The sequence below is a fragment of the Nymphaea colorata genome, chromosome 3 (assembly GCF_008831285.2).
Source record: "Nymphaea colorata isolate Beijing-Zhang1983 chromosome 3, ASM883128v2, whole genome shotgun sequence".
Classification (NCBI taxonomy): Eukaryota; Viridiplantae; Streptophyta; class Magnoliopsida; order Nymphaeales; family Nymphaeaceae; genus Nymphaea; species Nymphaea colorata.
The window spans coordinates 8,715,103-8,727,871 of record NC_045140.1 but is presented as its reverse complement, the minus strand read 5'-3'; the positions used below and the strand labels follow the sequence as shown (position 1 = coordinate 8,727,871).

The 12,769-nt window shown below is 35.5% G+C and overlaps 1 non-coding gene across 1 annotated transcript; it reads left to right on the top strand.

The window, feature by feature from the left end:
* The first annotated feature begins 6,533 nt into the window (after nucleotides 1–6,533).
* On the top strand, nucleotides 6,534–6,607 carry TRNAV-CAC (transfer RNA valine (anticodon CAC)). Its single transcript has one exon. It is a non-coding gene; the product is annotated as a tRNA-Val (tRNA).
* The last annotated feature ends 6,162 nt before the right edge of the window (nucleotides 6,608–12,769 follow it).

Genomic DNA, 12,769 nt, shown 5'->3' with positions numbered 1-12,769 from the left:
AGGGTTATGACTTATTCATAACCTCCTAATCAGGTAGACAAATCTCTTTTTCCTTTTTTCAGCTTAATATTTTTTTTGTTTACTTCCTGAGATTTATTTGGAAAAACATTTAATGAGTAAAATTTTGCCTCACCATGGTATAACAGATACCAATAATAGCTGTGACGGATCTGAATTCTGCAATAGTTGCTGAAAGGCTGCACTATGCTCTGTCCCTTTCTTCTCTGTTTCCTTCATTACTATACCCAAGTCTGTCATTTGTTATGTTTCTTTCATCATCTGCTGTTTCTTACAACCTTGGTACGTAGTCCTTACCATCTTAAAATAGGTGTTTTCTGTTTGATAATAAGATTTACCATTAATCTAAAACTGAAATACCTTTAACCAAAAGAAGTCATGAAAGGTAGTCTTCAGTTGGCTTTTATCAATGCGTAAAACATTTACTTGATTGAGGTGGGTTCCGGTTACAAGGTTCAAAAAAAATCTTCGGAAGATGGCAACAACTTCCACTCAGGTTGTCAAGAATTGGACTCGTTATTGTCGAATTAACACTAAGCGACTTAACACCTAAATGAGCTAACGCTAAACTAGTTAATGCCTAAATGAGTTTTGAGCTCGACTTTATATAGTCGAGTCGAGCTCGAGCTTGCAATAAGGAGCTCAACTCAAGTTCGAACCAATCTCGAGCTAGCCAAGCTCGGGCTTGACTCGGCTCATGTGCAGCCATACCCTTATCACCATTCTTGTTCAATTTGGTAGCGGAAGGGCTCATTGTCCTGGTGAGGTGCACAAATGAACACGACCTCCTTTAACTAGTCGAAATGCACGGGTTGAAAGGCCACATGATTCAATTTGCTGATGACGTGCTTTTTGGTGATGCCTGTCCCAAACAAATGATGGCTCTTCGGCATCCTGCACAGTTTTGGTGACTTTTCTGGAAACCAAGTTAAGGACTTCAAGAGCAAGTTAAGTGTTATCAATGGGAATGAGGTTCAAATTTGGAAAGGGACTTGCATGTCCATGGCTAGATGAGTGGTACTTATTAGGCTTGTTCTCACCATGAACCCCATTTTCCTTATGACAATGCATTTGATGCCAAAGGGTGTGGAGCGAAAATTAAATGTCATCATTTGAATGTCCATGTGGTTTGGGTCCATGGAGACATGGAGACAAGACACTTAGTAAGTTTGGAAGAGGTCACAAAACCACATGACTTTGGAGGCATTGGTATACCAAATCTACGACAGTTCAATGCTAGTCTACTCCTTAAATGGAGGTACCTTATTTTTAATTCTCATGATTTTAGGGCTGCGTTGCTCATAAATAAATATGGATTAGCTGCTGACGAGTCTAAGGTTCCAATTAAAATGGTTGCAGAGAAGTTTAAAATCTGGCCATCATGGATTGCAATATTGATGTTACACAAAGAAAAGGGGCCGGGCTTTTCAGTGGATGGTGTCTTCATCGGTGATTTCTCCACTACTCAAGTTTAACAGTCCCTTTCAATGCCCAGATTGCAAAAATCTTTCCAAGGGAAAAGTTATGGGGGATAGAGCCATCATCAAGTGCATAGTTTACTACTTGGTGAATCACTAAGCTGGTTATATATATGCCGTTCTTATGTATGAAATTTCATGTGCTACTTTAATAATGACAAAAAAAATCATGATTAATACAAAAAGAAATTTTTGTGGGGTTAAAAGACAAAACCGTAGAAAGAAGACTTGGGGATTCAATAAAAGTAAAATTTGTCAATCTATGTATGCATATCATTATGACCAATATACACTTCTTGGTAGTGAAAAAACTTTTTCATGTTTTTTGTCTTACTGTTGTCTCATTATCTCATAAATATCTTGTTATCTCATGAACATTATCTCATGCTTATGTTTAGCATTATCTTATACATTCGTCTGTTATCTTATTATATTATAAATATTTTATTATCTTATAAACATTATCTCATATCTATGTTTAGTCTCATAGATCCATCTGTTATCTCATTATCTGATAATTTTTTTGTTATCTAATAAACATTTTCTCATAATTATGTTTAGTGTTATCTCGTACATCTATTTGTTATCTCATTATCTCATAAATCTTTTATGACCTCATGCACACTATCTCATACATATTTGTTATTTCATGCCTATTTGTTATCTCATACTTAAGCATATGCAATGTTTAGGCATGAAAGTAAATATGCATATCAATAATATAGTCCACATCTGGCGTACACTCAATATATACACGAAGCAATGTACAGAACTTGCTCTTGGTTAATCTGGTGACTATAACTTGAAAATGTTTGGATTAATCTATGTGGCTAGTCGGTGCTGCCTTTGTTGCAAGGATGAGGAGGACATCACTCACTTGCTTTGGAAATGCCCAGTTACGAAGGAAGTCCATGACATTTACCATGAGTGATGGTTAGAACTTAATCCAAGATTGGGGACCAAATGAGATCAGACAAGCAAAACGTGCTAGACGACTATGGAGGACCTGGCTGTTTATATCGTAACGACACATCTGGCTGGCTCGAAACGATGTAAACTTTTTTGGGAAAGGTGTTGGATATAAACAACTTATGTTATGGTATACTATTTGATGTATCTACGGCTTCTTGTAGGTTTCCACATCTTGTTGGACCCAACTTGAGTAACGTTGATTTAATCCTTCTGCTCTCCCCCTCCCTTCCTCTTTCTTTCTCTCTTAGACATCCAGTCAACTTTCCTCCTATCTTCACTCTTCTTCATTACAAAAAAAAAAAAATTAGATATGTGTCCGTTTTAGGTCTATTTTTAATTTTATAATAAAGTAGAAAGAGAATTGTCAATCAGATTCTATGAACTTGAGAGAAACTTCAAAATGGCTTCTTTGACAGTTATCGCCCAAAATTATTACAGAAACTGGGTACACTCCGATGCATAAAGTAGCTCCAACTATATCGAGATCCAATGATGAAGGTGAAGGTTTTTAAGGGCACTTGGGCTTGCCTTCCTGGGTCTTCCAGTTGTTGTAGCAAGGGCACTCTTCCTTGTGGCCATAGGTGCCGGAAGGCACACAGAGGCACTTCAAGCAGCACTTGTTGCAGAAGAAGAGGCATGGCTTCTTGTGGGAGGTCGCCGAGCACCTGTACTCGCACTTGGCCGGGCAATCTGCACCAGTGTCCAACTCAACCCCATCAAATTGATAGCAAATGTGCACCCATCAGCTAAAGAAGAACAAATGTGAGGGTGCGTTTCCGATGACACCCTAAAAATGGCTTTTGGAGGTAAAATAACAATGTAGCGTCTTTGGGTGATGGTCAAAACTGGGTTTATGAAAAACCCAAGGCGGTGCTTTCAAATGGTAGTGAATATCTTGAACCCCTATGGATTTTGTTTTACAAAATAGTGTTGTTCGGAGTATGTTAGCTAAACACACACAAACCAAGATTCAGAAAATGAGAAAAAAAAACAAAGTTTGATGCAAAACTTTATTTTTACATAATGACTTGTTTTATTGTGTCATTGTCATCCAAACGGTGCATAAAACTTCATGGGTAGCTTGCTTGACTGGACGATAGTTTTAATCACGTTAATCACTACCCTGAATCCAATAAGATTATTCATGCATTTCATATGATTTTGTGTGCATCAGTGGTGGAATAAGAAAAAATTTCTAGAGAGGCACTGATTCACAAGTTTTCATACTTGAAGGGGCACTTACATGTATAACAAAGTAAATATTAATGATTTTAATGTAAAAATGAAAGAAAATTGACAAGCTGGTATGGGCAACTGCCCACACCGGCCTATATCTGGCTCTGCCACTGGTTTGCATTGGTAATGGCTTAGTTGACTAAATCATATTTAAAAAAAAAAAAAACCATCTTTTTGGCCCATTAATTTTGATGCATTGTGAGCTTTATTGATTTAATATCTTTTTCTAATGTATACCTTCGGGGCGCAGAGATCCTTCACCGCCATTCTGAAAAACAAAATGACGTGAAAATATTAAAAAAAATTAGTAGCATGGATCATCAATACATTGGAGGGAAGGACAAAAATCTTACCGGATTGAAGATGGGTGACTGCGGCGCGGATATTTCGACCTGAAAACACAAGGTAAGCCAACCAAATAGCATGAGTGCATCAAAGCAAAATGATCATGCGCACACACACATGCATGCGTGCATGCAATGCAGGATCTACCAGAACACGTTTGGCTCCGGGCAGCATTTCCCCGGTTGTTACCAATATTTGCTAGCATTGGCATTGTATTGCTACCAAAGCAATGCCTGAAGAAGTTAGTGGTGACCCATTTCAAATGTCGGCCAATATGAGGCCTGTATTAGTTGAATCGGCTTATACCGGCCAAGTAGAGACTCATATATTTTGATATTTTAATAAAATAAACATATATATATATATATATATATGTATTGCTTTTACATATACATATATATACATATATATATGTATAAATACATACATATATACATATATATAAATGTAAAAGCAATACATATATATATATATATATGTTTATTTTATTCAAATATCAAAAAATATGAGTCTCTACTTGGCCGTCATAAGCCGATTATATACATATATACAAATGTATACATATACAAATATACATATATACATATATATATATATAAATACATACATATATACATATATACAAATGTAAAAACAATACATATATATATATATGTATATAAGTTAAAGCCTCCAAGTCAAGAAAGGGCTGCAATCTTTTTCTTCTTAAACAACATTAAGAAAAAAAAAAACGCCTACTAGAAAGGAACTCTTCCCCTAAACAAAAGCGTAACAAAACTCATACAGAAGCCCTGTAAGAATAATAACCAGTAGCAACAAAAATAACAACAATAATAATGATAATAATAACAACAACTGCAATATAATAATAAAAAACAACTTACAATAGTTGCCTTAGTGAGTTGTAAAGAGAGGAGGGAGAGCAGCAGCAAGGCCAAGGCAAGGTCAATCGCTCGAGCCATTTTCCTCTAGGGTAGAAGAAATGGCTCAGTGAAGAATGGGTTCAAAATGGGCAATTTATAGGGAGAGGGAGGCCGCATAGGTGAAGCCACAAAAAGGGTAAAACTCAACGTGTCAGCGAAGAAGCAGCTTCCTCTGAATCATTTTAACAAAAAATCAGAAAAAGTAAAAAGTTGAGGCGTTTCAATTGCCACTAGCACACCACTTTCTGAAAAGCAAAGCTTTCAATAAATTAGGGTTTGGCTTTGGGGGAAGAAGCCATATTGCGTACAAATATTGGCATATTGTTAATGTATATTTCAAATAATAGCATTGTTGTTGTGGAATAATGCTCTAAAGAATATGTGGTGGTGGTAGAAGAAAATTCAAGATAATTTAAGAAGAAAGTTTTGTATATCTTTTGATTTTTGATTTTTTTCTTTTATTTGACATCAAGTGTTGTGCGAAATTAGAAATCCAATAGAAGCATAGATTAAAATATTGGTATTTGGAAAACAAAGATCAATGAAATCAGCTGATGGCATTTCTAAAATAAAAAATTTTATTGAACAAATTTTCAAAATGTCTATTATTATTTATTGATAAAAGGTAAACTCAAAGCACTTAACTACTGTCAGGAGCTATGCCTCTACTGAGCTTTTGAGAATTTTACCACTTACTGTTTCAAAAATTTTAGTTTCGGCCCTGTAAACTTTAAACTAAAATTTTTGAAAATTATATATAATGGCCCCCCTTCAAGAAAAGCTTAGTAACTCCGCTATTTAGAGGCTAAGTCCAAATCACAAAATTTTGCAACCTGACTTTCTCAAAGGTGCTTTGGTAATGTATGAAAGATGGGACTTCTCCGCCTTTTTTAATTTTCAAAACAAAAGGCGCATGTACTTCAAGGGTTCTTTGAATATGATCTTTGATATTTGAAACAAGAGAAAATCAATGCCTTCATGGACATAGTATTGCTCGTTGGGTTGACGGGCGCAAAATCTCGTGGGTGTTACTCTTCTTGACTGTATAAGATGGCAGGAGTGAACCATTAGTGAACAAGTGTACTAGAGATCCACTTAAGTTTCCACGCGGCCTTGGAATGTGGGGACATGTGGAAAGAGGGAAGGTTTTCGTCCTTCTGAAAAAAACAAACATACAGTGTTTCATGTTTATTAAAAGGAAAAGTCTACAAAATTATTTTTAAAATGGTCAGTTATAGTAAAAAATTAGATTTTATCTTCCAAAAATGAGCTACGCCTAATATTGTGAATTCACACGCCCAAGTTGCTGCACCGATTAAAGGTTATGAAAATCATATGCTAACTAGTTTATAAAATCATATACACTCATTATTTTTTGTTATGGTTGATGATGGTGCACTAATATTGTTAGAGGCTAATACAAATTAAAGAACTTGATATTTCTGCAAGGGTATTCAAGTCTTTTTTCTCACTAACACCCCCTAACTTAAATAATCAGCAAGCTAGTGTTGATTTTGGAAGCGAGACAAAGAAAACAAACCTAGAAACCCACAGCAAGCTTGTCTGGGTGGTGTAGTTGGTTATCACGCTAGTCTCACACACTAGAGGTCCCCGGTTCGAACCCGGGCTCAGACACGCATAGGTCAATCTCTTGTGTCTTTTTGGTTATTTCTTTTCCTTTTTTCTCGGGCACTTTTCCTTTTCCTTTCTTTGTACTCGCCGTTAATTAGCTGCATAACCGAGTTCAATCGAGTAGGGTGTATGGCCTTCGTGGAGCAGAAATTGTAAAATTACATTATTATTGCAGATTCTACATGAAAATCATGACGCTAATCTCAATCCAATTACCACCAGATCAATTTTAAGTTTAATTGGTGATGTTGGGCTGTTATATTACATTTAACAATTGATTATTGTAACTTCGAGATATGTTTCAACATATACATTATCAATAATCTCAGTGGTGATATTCCATTGCGAAAACCAATTTATGTCAGGACAAGATGGGTGGGGAATGGCCTTGGGAGTAAAGAACGAGCAACAAATTCTCTTTTGTAGCGGGGCTTTTCCCCCAAGTAAATAAAAAAAAAAAAAAACCTGTTTTGGAGATTTTTTCAGTAGTAACGCATACTAAGTAAACTATCCTCATCAATTCCAAATCAAAATTTAAAAAAATGGAAAAATTTTGGTCAATTGAGTGTAAAATCTGGATACCATATAACTTAATCCTGTAAACTGTAAATATTACCATCATTAATGTTATTTTTTTTTTTACCCATACACAATCTGTATTGCCCTATTTTTTTATTCTTATACTAAAACATTAATTTAAGTAAATTTTTAAAATATCAAATCTGAAAAGAGAATACATGCGCTGCTTCTTTTCCTTTGCAATGGGAACAATACAAGGACTAGTAGCCAATGAATAATGATTCAATAACAACTACGTTACGTTATACGTTAGCTGAGTGAAAGGATTACATTTAGAAAAGACCTAAAGTGGCATCTCTTCCTTTTTTTACTGTAGCCCTCAGGTCTAGGGCTACATTGGTAGTTGGTAAGGAGACGGTGTACCCTCATCTTGGCACTGCTATGCATCATCTTGGCACTCATTGTCTTGAGTTGCGTGGGGACTGTGGTGGAAAACGCCATACTAGTTAACTAAAGTGTTGTCGATCCTACTTCTCACAGTCCAGTGGAGGAGCACTCATGGAAATCGAACCAACAACACTAGTTCTATATTCACTAGTACTGGAAATTCTTTTCTCTGTTTGAAACATAACAATCAAATTATTATTGGGCTTCTTTTACCTTCTCCAATATCACACTCTCTACGTCTCTCGATTTTTAAAATGTTTTCCCTCTTTCTCTCTCAATTGTTGATTGCATTTTTTTTTCTCTTCATGATCATTGGGCAAGAGAGAAGAAAACTAGATTTACATCACGTAACGACCACATTACTGGAAAAACTAAAAGATTTTTATGAGACAAAATCTGTGGTTGGTCATGCAAAGGTAGGTGCATGTTTATTGAAATTAAAAAAATCCATAGCTCTCTTTTGTTTGACAGTTTCACATAGACAAAACTTAATGATTCCACATCTCTCATTTGTTAAACCATTTCATATTGATGGAGATAATGAGTGCACAAGTCCCCTTTGGTTAATCTTTTTTTTTTTTCGTATGAATAGATACCAATAGTTCGAGTGACAAAGCTACGTGTTGGCTGGTGTGGGCCATTGCCTACACCAGCACATCAAAAATCTTATTACTATATCGTAAGATCATATTACTATGACTCAAAAAGTTATATACGGTGCTCACACCTACCTTATATTATAAACTGGTGTGCCTTTGAACTAAAAAATCCTAGCTCTACCACTGAATAGATTCAATCATCCACACCACTCTGTCTTGTTTGACCATTTAATACACATGAGTTCAGTTTGTGGGAGAGCACTTTTGACAGCTTTGCTACCTGTTGTTTATCGCATTTCACCTGCAGTGCAGTCGTAAAATCGAATCCATAAGTACTCTTCATTTTTTTTTCATCCTTTTTTGGACTTTTTAGTAAAAATTAACAGTTTCTTGAGAATGACCCCTGCCTTGTGGCTATATCATAATGTATTATCTTCCACGTACTTTTTCCACTTTTTTTTTTCATTAACGTGTATGGTAAGCACCCCCCACGTGTTGACTAACCTTTCTCTCCCGTTCCATTTTACTATGGTGATTTGTATAATAAAAATATCGCAAAATGGGTGTCTAACATTTGAACGAAGAATAAATTACAAATCAACTTTTAAAAATTAAGAAATACACACCAAATTTTAATAAAAATTCTCAAAAACCACTTATGACAAGAAATATCAAAATATTCCTTACAATCCACGTTGAAACAAACAGTCTTACATATATGGTTTGAAGGTAAAACATGTAGGGTTTTGTCAATGCTCTCAGCATCAATATTTATGGTTTTATTTTGTAAAGCAGATCTCAAAAAACAAAAAAACGCAAAAATACAACCAAAGAGGAGTCGAGATGACAGTGCTAGCTAGTGTGTTAAAATCAACATAAATTAGCTGATTCAAATCAATTTGATTGAAAACCAACTAAATTCATTTGATGGTCAATTCAAGAGTGCTATACATTAATTTGGGTATTTCTTAAAAAATTTTAAGGGTTTTCTTAGTTTAACTATCTTTTGTATTTTTCATTTATTTGTTCAAGAATAATATTTTTTTAATATTTATTTGTAGGAAATTGCATTTGATGTAAAGCCCCCAAGGTCGAACCCATACCTCACCAAGGTTCTTATTTGCTTTAGGACCTGGATAGACCTACCATATGTTCTTCAACTTGAGTGTCATACTTGCTATTATTTGCAGCCCAGAAGAATAACGTACTATATCATGGTGATAAATTGCTTCTTGCGACCCTAATGTTAGCACCAATTTTTTTGAGTAATAATATTCACGTAACTTCCAATGTACTTTCTTTGCAAGACAATATTCACGTAATTTCCAACAACTTGAAACAAATTCTCTAACATAATTTTGATATGCTATGGTTAAAATAAAAAAGGATGAATTTTTTTAGACAGAAATATAAAGAATATGATTGTCACTCATATAAATTTGTGAGCTAAAAGGTTTTCTATAGCGGCGAAAGAGAAACCTATGAAATTCACAATTATGAGACCGGCCCCATAATGGTGAAAATTATGAGGATATCCAACCGAGCAGCTTTAAATGTGTTGGATATGGTGAAAATTTTAACATTTAATGATGAAATTGAATGGGGTTTTGTTACCCAATCAGCATTAATATGGCCAATTAATTTTTTTTTATATTCAACATATATAGATACTTTTTGAAAGTCACTTCTTAATAATATCATAATGTGCTTTATATGACCTACAATTTAAACAAGCAGTACTAGATTTCTTAGAACCTCGGATCTTAGATCTTAGGTAAGAATCTCAATGTTTTGGATTCAGATTAAATATCAAATGAAGCTGCTTTCAACAAATTCGATATGGCAAAAAATTTTAACATCCAGTTAACAAATAGGGTCGCCTTTAGCTTTCAAGATAATCAGATTTGGATTTAGATTTACTCCTACTTGTGGCCATAGGTGCTGTTGGACACACCCAGGCATTTAATTACTTCAAGCGGTTGCAGAAGAAAAGGCATGACTTCTTCTGTGACCATAAATGAAACAAAAAACCAAATGTGGGGGCATTTGGATGACACCCCAAAAGAATGTTTTGGAGTCAAAAAATTCATTTTAAGGCGCATTTGAGTGATACCTAAAACTGAATTTGTGAAAAACCTCAGTTTTAACAAATTGGTTGAGGGTTGTGAATGGGCTGGGTACCCAATGGGTAGATGGGTACCTAGTCAGTGATGGGCCGGGCTTGGGCTGGTTCTTTGACTGCTGGACTGACCTGATTAAAAAATTTTCCAGCTAGGCTGACCTGAGTGGGTACTCGTGACTCGACTTGGTGTGTGTGTGTGTATATATATATATATATATACTAGGACTCATCTTTCTACACTCTTTTATTTTTTTTTCTCTCTCCCTATATATACATGTGTGTGTGTGTATTGGCAATTAGCTCACTTAGAAACTTTTGATGCATCATCGATGACTCCTTTAAGAACTCTTCATGTGTTGCAGATGATACTCTTAGAAACTCTTTGCACATTGCTAAGATTGTGTCTGATAGCATCAGACTTTAAATCTGATGCCACATAAAAAAGGTGTGTTTTGGGATATCCTTAGTTTAAGGATCTGAGTAGGTAATCCATGCTAAGTGTTGAGAAACATAAATTTAAAACATGCTAAGTGTTCAACTGGGTACCCAATATCATAATGATATATTAAAGGTTTGTAAGATATTAAAATATGAAACACTAATGGCTTTAAATATGAGTGGATGTCCAGCTCGGCACCCGACGAGTATGAAGCATTGTAAAAAAAATGCGTCTTATTGGAAAAAGACGCGCATAATACACTAAAACAGAGTCAACCGTATTAAACGTGAAAAAAACACCAGAAAATAAAAAACGTAAAAAAAAGAGAGTATTATACGAGTTTTTTTGGCGCTTTTTCATATTTTTTATGATTTTTATTTTTTAATAATTTTTAAGATTTATTAAATGTTTTAAGTTTTTTTAAAAATTTACCGAGATTTTTTCGTTTTATTTCGGAGATATACAACTTTACCATATTCTACCTGAGAAATTTTTCACCATATAATACCCATATACGTTTTTTGTGACAATGGTATAAAGTTGACGGTTGGACCCGAGCGATGGTTTCGGGCTAGCCCAAGCCTAACTTTTCGAAGCCTTGGGCCGGCCTGGCCTGGCCCGGCCATGCCCCCAAAATTGGTTCTTTAGAAATGAATAGAATAACTTCAACCGCTCGCTAATTAGTTTCACAATTGTCGTTTTGGACGTATCACCAAACACATAAAAAAATTAATTAAAACACTAGGTTTTTAAATACCATTTCCTAAGCAAATTATCCTCCAGCAAACAAAACAACCACTTCAAACTGCCACTTCTTACAGTATTCCATCCTAATCTCTTTATGTACATAACAGACTGCCAAAAAGGAGGATATTGATACAACCCCTAAGAGAAATATCCAGGCTCCTAACGTTCTTGAGCCAAATGAAACAGAAATAACCAATTCTTCAAATTCACAAACCTTCAGACACTTCAGTGTTTAGTCGGATCATTCGTTCTTGAGCTTCAAGTTCACAAAAAAGAAAAGGATTTTGCCTGGATATCATGAATCCCCACAACAAGAAAGAAAGAGGTCAAGTTCGAGCTAATTTCTCCTACTTGCCCTCAGAGATCTTGATGGCATTGAAACAAGATCGTCAGATGAACACATCTTCCACATTACGGAGAGAGAGAGGGAGAGAGAGAAGGAGAGCGAGAGATCAGGGTTTCCCACCAACCTCGGTTTATTGATGCGGGCATCGCAAGCAAATTTGATTGTCATGTTTCGCAAACCTGTAACATATAACAAGATTTCTAGCAAAAAATTATGCAAAACGATGCTCCCAGCAATAAACCGAAGTTGGTCGGAAACCCTAATCTCTCAGTCTCCCTCCAGTTCTGTCTCCATTTGACCGGGAGATGGAAGATGTGTTGACGCTGCGATCTTGTTGCGATGTCATCAACATCTGTGCGGAAAAATAAGAGAAATTAGCTTGAATTTGATCCATTCTTTCCTGTTATGGAGATTCAGGAGAAAATTTGTGTTTAGCCTCCTTTAGGGGAATCCAGAATGAAAGAATCGGCATTTCCAAGCGAAATCCTTTCTTTTGTTTGCTGTTGAACCTCCAGGACGAATGATCAGACTGAACACTGAGTTGTTTGAAGGGTTTGCTAAATTTTGATGAAGGATTGGTTCTTTTCTGTTTCATTTTGCCGACGAAGGTTAGGAGCCACAGAGTTTTCTAAGGATTTGTTGTATCAATATCCTTCTTTTTGGCAGTTAGTTATGTCTATGCTCACTGAGATAGCTCTTATATACAATTCTGGGGAATAGATGTGACTTTGTGTACAAAGAGATTGGAATGGAATACTGTAGAAATGTGAGTTCGAAGTGGTTATTTTGTTTGCTGGAGGAGGATTTTACTTAAGAAGTAGGAGTGGGGAACATATTGAATTCCCTTGATTATTTTTTTAGAGCCGTCAGACACTGCCTTAATTACAGATCCAGTTTACTTTGCATTTGGAAGAAATAAAAATATATTTATGTATAGGAAGCATGG